Source organism: Pteropus alecto, unplaced genomic scaffold (genome assembly GCF_000325575.1).
Source record: "Pteropus alecto unplaced genomic scaffold, ASM32557v1 scaffold61, whole genome shotgun sequence".
Taxonomy (NCBI): Eukaryota; Metazoa; Chordata; class Mammalia; order Chiroptera; family Pteropodidae; genus Pteropus; species Pteropus alecto.
The window spans coordinates 22,650,907-22,658,507 of NW_006434835.1; the positions used below are offsets into that span (position 1 = coordinate 22,650,907).

Genomic DNA, 7,601 nt, shown 5'->3' on the forward strand with positions numbered 1-7,601 from the left:
TCAATCTTCCAGTTTTCTTGCTAATCTCAGACCAGTAGTCATTTACACAGTCAATTCACTGGCAATTAGCATTTTGTTCATGAACTTGATTTGTTGCATGAACTTTAGTTTGAGCTGGAAAAAGCTGATGAAGAACAACCGATGTGGCCAATAAGATCATCAAGACACATTAAGCCATCAAAGAAAATTAATGATAAAGAAGATGGATCTGATTACATTAGAATCTAATATCAAAAGATTCAACTGTTATTTAAGTTCAAATGATAAATAGAAGTCCATAATAAACCCACAGGTGCTGACGAAAGGAGGATGATACTGGTGAGGAAGGCCTGAAAGGGGAACACACATGGGCAGTGCTGCAAAAGAGGCTTGGAGAGAAAGTAATATTTTCTGAAGGACTTGGAGAAAAAGAAAACTGAGGGTCTGAAGAGCCACATTCTTCTTAGCGCACACCTTGGTAACCCACTATAAAGTCATGGACAGAGATAGTCTGAGATGTGGAGGCTTGGGAAATAAAACTCACAGGGTAGTATAACATAGATGGTCACCCTTTCATTTGAGTAAGTGCAAGATATTACTTATTTTAATTGCCACTACTGAGTATTAACAAAATGCTAAGGTCTTCTTGGAACATTATAATATTGAAAATATTTAAAATGCCAGGATTGGTAACCTAATCATTATACATTCGTTATATAGTCAAGAAACAAATGGGAGTTGGTTCTAAGTGCATGTTGAAATTGCATTTTGTCTGAGAAGATATAATAGTAGCTAGGGCCTGAATGAATAGTTAATGTTATTTCTTTTTAAGCTAAAATAGTATGTTAAGATAGACTAACTGCTGTAACCAACAAGCCTCAAATCTCAGTGACTTATCCCGGTAAAGATTCATTTCTCACTCAAATCACACTGAGATTTAGTGAGGTGTGTATATGTGAATGTGTCTTACATGGAAGGTCTGCTTCATGCAGTCATCCAAGAACCTAGGATCTACCCATTTAGTGGTTCCAAAGTCTTATAGGGCCTCAGAGTCCTCTGTGGTATGCTCTGCAGCCAGCCAGCAGAGAGAATTAAAAAATATGCAGGATTGTGGAGAGGTTTTAGAAGCCAGCCTATGCAAGGTCCCCATCACTTCCATCCACAATCCAACGCACCATCCATCTAACTGCAAGGAAGCTGGTAAGTGCTGTCTAGTTGTATGTCCAGAATGAAAAGAAGGAACATAGATATTGGTGATCACGACCATTTCCTCCCAGAAAGTAGGTAATGAAGTCTCATTTCAATGACAAAATAGCTGTATGAAATATAGGAGTATAAAAATATCAGAATTCTAATGAACATTACCATATTAGAATTTACATTCAAATGAGTGATGTCTCCTTGCCAGTAGTCACTTGGAAACCTATATGCTTATGGAAACAACCAATGCCTACCGTTTTTTTTCTAGCTCTTTTTTTGATATTGTCTCTGGAGCATGTGTTGGTTCTTTTAAATAGTCCCAACATATCTCATCCTTTGAGGATCAGTTTGAGAGAGATTATAAAATGTAAATTAGAGCCAACTCTGGTGAATGAAGAGTATAATCTACCTGAGTTAATATGTTTGGTCAGAAAAGATGATTAAACAATGAGGCTATTTTCTCATGGGACTACATAAGGTAATTCCAAAATAAACATTATAAGAATGTTTTGAGTAATACCATCATTTTTGGAATAAATTGAATTGTATTTCTTAACATGTAATGTAAATGTAATGTCATGTAATGTCATGTAAATTTGGAGGAAAGTGTCTGCAATTTGGATCTATGAATCTTCAGACTATTAGAACCACATAGGAGAACAGGAGGCTGGGTAGACAGAAGATGGAGAGGTAGATAGCACTGTAATAAGTGGAAACTCTTCCTCTGTGCCATAATGCATGCAAGGTCGGGTCCTGTCTTCTCAATTTTCTTACACTTACTTTTCCCAGCAATCCAGAAGACTGCCTGCAAGCACAGAATATCAACTCAAATAGCCTCATCTTTTGAAGAGACCCAATCATTTATTACCTTTTATTAGTTCAGTTTTCTAAAAACACTCCTTCCTTGGGGGAAATTTTTAATTGAAGACATGACATTTTTCTTCAAAATCATACTGCATACAATGTGCCAAGTTACATGACTTGGTAATTTGTAAGGTTAAAACATTTGATGATTCATATAGCTAAATCTCCTAAATGTTGAGCATTTTTAAAGATCTATTGAAATAATGAATGGGAACACAATTTCTAAAAGTTATGAAACAACAACAATAAAAAGTTTTACAATGTCAGGTGCTTTTCAAGTAACAAAAAAAGGTTTTTATCTGAAGGATCCCCTCACTGGGGAGATGAGCACCTTTACTAAGTGTTAGAGGGAATGAGTGCAGATAAAACCTTCTGGAAGGCAATCTGGCAATGCATGCAAAAAATGGGCAGACTTTTTGACCCATTTTTAACAATAATTAACAATTTTGACCCATAATTAACAATTACACTTTAGAAATTTACCAAAGCAATCATTGGACAAGTGTTTAAAACTTTGGCTAAATGGGAATGCATTTGCAGCCTGATGACAGTGAAAATGTAAAATAAATAAACAAAAAGCCCTAAAGACATATTAATATGGCATTGTTAAATATAATATGGTACACTCACTCAATGAAATATTATTCAGTGGTAAAAAGGACACAATTATTGATCCTAAAGATCAATATGCCATGTATACGTATGTGAAAAAGCAATTACAAACTAGAATGCATATTCCATTTTATATTTTACACTTTATGGGGGAAAGAATGTATAATAAATGTCATTATACAAGAATGTATAATAAATGTCATTAGTGGTTAATATCTCAATGGTGGGATTTTGGATTTTTCTTTCTTTTTTAAAACTTGTTTGTATTTTTCTCATTTTTTTCCCCCAATGAGCATATAGTCATAAAAGATATATATTAGGAATAGCATTGTATAATGTGCATTCTGGAGCCATATTGCCTGGGTTTGAATCTCAATTTTTCCTTTTAAATAAGTTTGACACTGGGCATATTACTTATCCTTTCTGTATTTCTGGTTCGCCACCTATAAAAATGCAGGTGATTATATATCTACCTCATCAGATTATAATGAGGATTAGATGTGGTAATACACCCAGGTAATTTAGTATATGCACATAGTAAACTACATAAATAGTTATTCGGTAATTACAAAAACAATGAAGATGTTTCCATTTTGAGAAAAGTGCTACTCACTATTTTAACTTTTCATATGCAAATTAGCAAAGAAGGAAAGATATTGTCATAGATATTAACAGTATTAAATTAGGCCCACAAAAAGCAATACAATTGAAAGAAAAGCAACTCTCTATTTTCCAACTTAGTGCATGAGGCAGTCAAATATACAGGTTCTCAAGGCAGACTAGAACTGGTTTCAAACCTGACAGTCATCATCATAGCTCTGACTCCTTCCAAGTCATTCAACCTTCTGTGCCTCAAATTTCTCAACTATAAAATGAAGACAATATAAGCCATCGGAGATCATATATAGGGCTAGTCTGTAGATTAATTAAAATAACCCATGTGAAGTGTTTATTAGCAAGCACTCTATAAAGCTTAGCTGCTACTATCATTATCATTATTTTTAATTAATGTCCTTTAAAATAAGTCTTAGACTGGAACGGGTTCACAGAGGCTACAACTCCAACACTGGACAAACTGCCAAAGTGGGATCAACAAGATCATAAAAAGGAAAAAAAAAAAAAAAAGCAAATATCTGGTCAGACAGATGTTGCATAGTGATAGGTGCTGAGATATCACATAGCAGGGATTCCAGCTCAGGCATAAAACTTGAGGAGACACTTAATTAAAAAGACTCTAAAAATGACAACACAAAGGAGAACCACCATTTTATTCACGCAGTACCCTGTGTGGTTGGTATTGTTATCTCCATTTTACAAAGGAAGAAGCAAATTCAGAACAGATAAATGCCATGTTCAAACTTGGGAGAGGAGGGGGAAGAGGGGAGGTGGGGCACAAATTTAGGCCAAACCTTAATAAATGGAAAGAAAATGATCATGGATGGGAATGCTTAATATTGTTAAAATGGCAATACTACCCAAACTGATCTACAGATTACATGGAATCCCTATCAAAATACCACCTGATTTTTTTGCAGAAATTGACAAGCTGATCCTAAAATTTATATGGACATGCAAGAGACCTAGAACAGTCAAAACAATCTGACTTACTATTTTTCCAGTAGTTCTGGAGCAGCTACCATACACAGGCAGGCTAGATAAGACAGGAACTCCCTTAGTAAAATGAGGTACTAGGTGGTGATAACATAGCCCAAGTACCAGATCCAGAGTTCGAGTTCAGATGGCTGAGTCTCCAAACTAGGTGTCCCCCTACATCACTGAAATGGTCCAAGCCTAGACTGAGAACTCATGTAGAGACTATTCCAGCTGAGGGGGATGAGAGAAATGGGGGGAAGAGAATGAAAGAAGCTAGACCCGTTCCCTGCTCTCTTCATAGATCTTTCTAATACATGTGCAACATCACAATAAACGAGACTTTTACTCTTGTGCAACTCCATTCCAAAAGCGTGTATGTTATACTTTAAAGGCAACTTCTACATTTTCTTTTTCTTTTCAGAAAGAGAAAACATAAAGAGCATACACATCCCAGAGTGTGACTAGAGTAGGGAGGCTGTGATAGGGAGGTGGGCTCTAACAGCAGAGTTCTGTCTACTGCTCTTTCATTTCCACTTTCTGTTAGGCTCCCAACTGGCCACTTGAATTTGCAGACATTTTCAATAATGTGCAAACCCCTCCCATCCAACCCCCAACGACCAATAGAGGGCAGGCTATCTCTACTTCCAGACCTCCATCAGAAAGAAGTATATTCTAATTCCCTTTCCTTTCCTACCTGTAGGATTTTTTTTTTTTCCTTCCTAGTTCGGAAAACTCTCTTCTGCCTCAACTATCCTTTTAAGTGCTTATTTTAGAAGCATTTACTAAAACCAAAAGAGAAGGCCACAGACAAGAATGTTCAAAATAACTTTTGGTCTGTAATTTCCCTCTCTCTCATTTTCAATTCACTCACGCATGCATGCATTCTTATAAATCATGACCCTCCAATGAGCTGTCAATCCAAGTTCAGAGCTATCTAGAGAAAGATTTATAACATAACATAATAAATGCCACAAGCAGAGGTACTTATAAAACGTTATAGGATAGATAAGGGAAATAAGGGAATAAGCTCAAGATACTTCCCAGAGGAGGAAGCATTAAACCATGTTCCATGTGTGATTCTTACATTTCTACATGTCTTTCAGGGTCTATGTAATCCCTCCCAGTTCACTTTTTTTCTTTGACTCGCAATTGCCACCATGTTGGGCCCACTCAGCTTCTCTTCTGTATGCTTAGTCTGGTCTCTAAAAGATGAGGAAATCCTGTGTTTGAGCATCAATCTCATCCTCTTGGCTTCTGGCCACTTTGTAGCACCTCCTGGATCTGAGGAAGAAACAGCTATTTTGTAACTGAGCTTCTGGTTCACACTCTGGTTTCTGAGAAACTGTCAGGCCCTTGCAGATTTCTTATTTGCCACTAGTTACAGGTTTCAAGTAACTTTTCTTGTTTTCTCCTTTGCTTCTCTATTAATTCTATGGCAAAGGACCACTTGTAACTTAAAATTTCTGAGTTGATATATCCATCTTAAGTCTTAAGACTCGCTACAGTCCTTTCTAAGTCAGGCTTGAATTCCCATGAGAGTCAGCCTTTATCTACCTTCCAGATGGTTCTGGTGACCTCTATATTGTCCATTGCCTGTATTCAATCTCTAGCTTTCCCTAACCCTTGATACAGTGTCTTTAAAAAAGAAAATAAAAAACACAAACAAAAAAGCAAGAACTTGACAATGATTATGACACTTTTTCAAACAAAAGTGGCTCTGTACATTCTTCTATCACCTGACCTTGGCTTTTCCTGTTGAGTCCTACAATGTTATCTGCTACATTTTAATAATGTCTTTATACTGGCATTTGAATAGAAATATAGATAACCTCCTCTGCAAGAGTGGAAAGAGCCTTTTAACACAGCACAATGATGACAGTTTGTTGGCAAATCTCACAGTGAAGAGCTGCTGCCTAGTTGGGGTACAAGAAACACTCATGTTAAACAGCACTGCGTGGCATTAATTTTTGAATTTTGCTAATAAAAAACCTAGCACATTTTAAATGATTTTACCACTTAATATTTACAATTATACCTTAGGACATGAGGTCCTTTGGAGATCATCTAAATTTGATCTCCTACACAACTGCAGGAATTGTCTGTACAACATCCCTGGAAACTAGTCATCCCAACAGCTCTAGAAGGGCTTACCTTCTAGAAAATGGGAGGCTCACTCCCACTTTTCCAATTGTGAACATCTTCTCTTATTACCCTCTGATAATCAGTGCTCATTAATGAGCCTCTTCATTTCCTCAGGACAAAGAAATATGATTGGAGAAATGTTAGTTTTCTGATGCCAGTGACTGGGGAATATTCCACTGGTAACTTTGGCTTTTCCGTTCAGGATTATAGTTAAACCAAAATATTTATAATAAGTATAAATTTGTTCCGCAAACAGAAGATTTCAAAGGCATCTTTGTTTCCTTTCTCCTTACACTGCCATGCTATTAACTTTTGGTTCATTAGTCACGATTTTCAGGATCCACTTGGCTGCCACATTCCTGCAATCCGACCATTTTGGATCAGAATGCCCCCTGGCCATTCCCACTTCACATTTGCCCCTGGACCGGATTTTTTTTTTTTTTTTTCCCCACACTGATCCAAGTTACTTCTTGTTAATTCTCCAATTTTATTGACTCTGGTACATATCCTGTGAATGCTGGGCCACTACAGAGCCTCTACTGACAACCACAGAAGGGAAACAGTCTCCACGCGACGCATTTTGCATCACTTCTGTTGCTTTTTTAAAATCCTAGTTTATCACAAAAAATGTTAACCATGCATCTTCTTTATTAATATTCGTAATAAATGAAAAAACTAAAACCCACCACTTTCGTCCATGAGCTTGGGAAAGAAAAGGGCAATTTCAGATGACATTTATGATGCATGAGATATACGGATCTAGTCATGTTAAGACTTGTGATAATCCAGTGTTCGGCTTTACTCAAGGGAAAAAAATTCAGCTGTTACTTTCCATTCACTCCCCACCCCATTCCATAATATAGCACCTCGACGCAGACAGCACAGCGACAAAACATACAGGATGTGGACAGTTAAAATTCAACTCAAGCTACAGCAGCCCCCAACAGTCCTCCCCACCCGCCGCGGAATATTTACCTAGACCGTTTAAAAGCACTTAATTAATTCACCAGCAGCTTTGCTGGAGGCGTCTCGAGCTTCCCGAGACTCCATTACATAATATCTTTTATAAAGTCTATTCCCAGCTCGGGTGGAAGATGGATTCTCATCCAGTTTGCGGAGGTTCCATGCATGCTTCCCTTTCCCGCGGTTCGATCCGGCGGGGGCCCCAGCCCAGACTGCAGCGATCCCCTCGGCCCCGAGCTTCGGGGGTA

At 37.5% G+C, this 7,601-nt stretch overlaps 1 long non-coding RNA gene across 1 annotated transcript; it reads right to left on the reverse strand.

Moving 5' to 3' along the window:
- Positions 1–3,896: 3,896 nt before the first annotated feature.
- Positions 3,897–7,595, reverse strand: LOC107195547. The gene is made up of 3 exons (XR_001516735.2): positions 7,366–7,595; positions 6,400–6,499; positions 3,897–5,529 (listed from the first exon to the last, which is right to left on the reverse strand). It is a non-coding gene; the product is annotated as an uncharacterized LOC107195547 (long non-coding RNA).
- Positions 7,596–7,601: the final 6 nt, after the last annotated feature.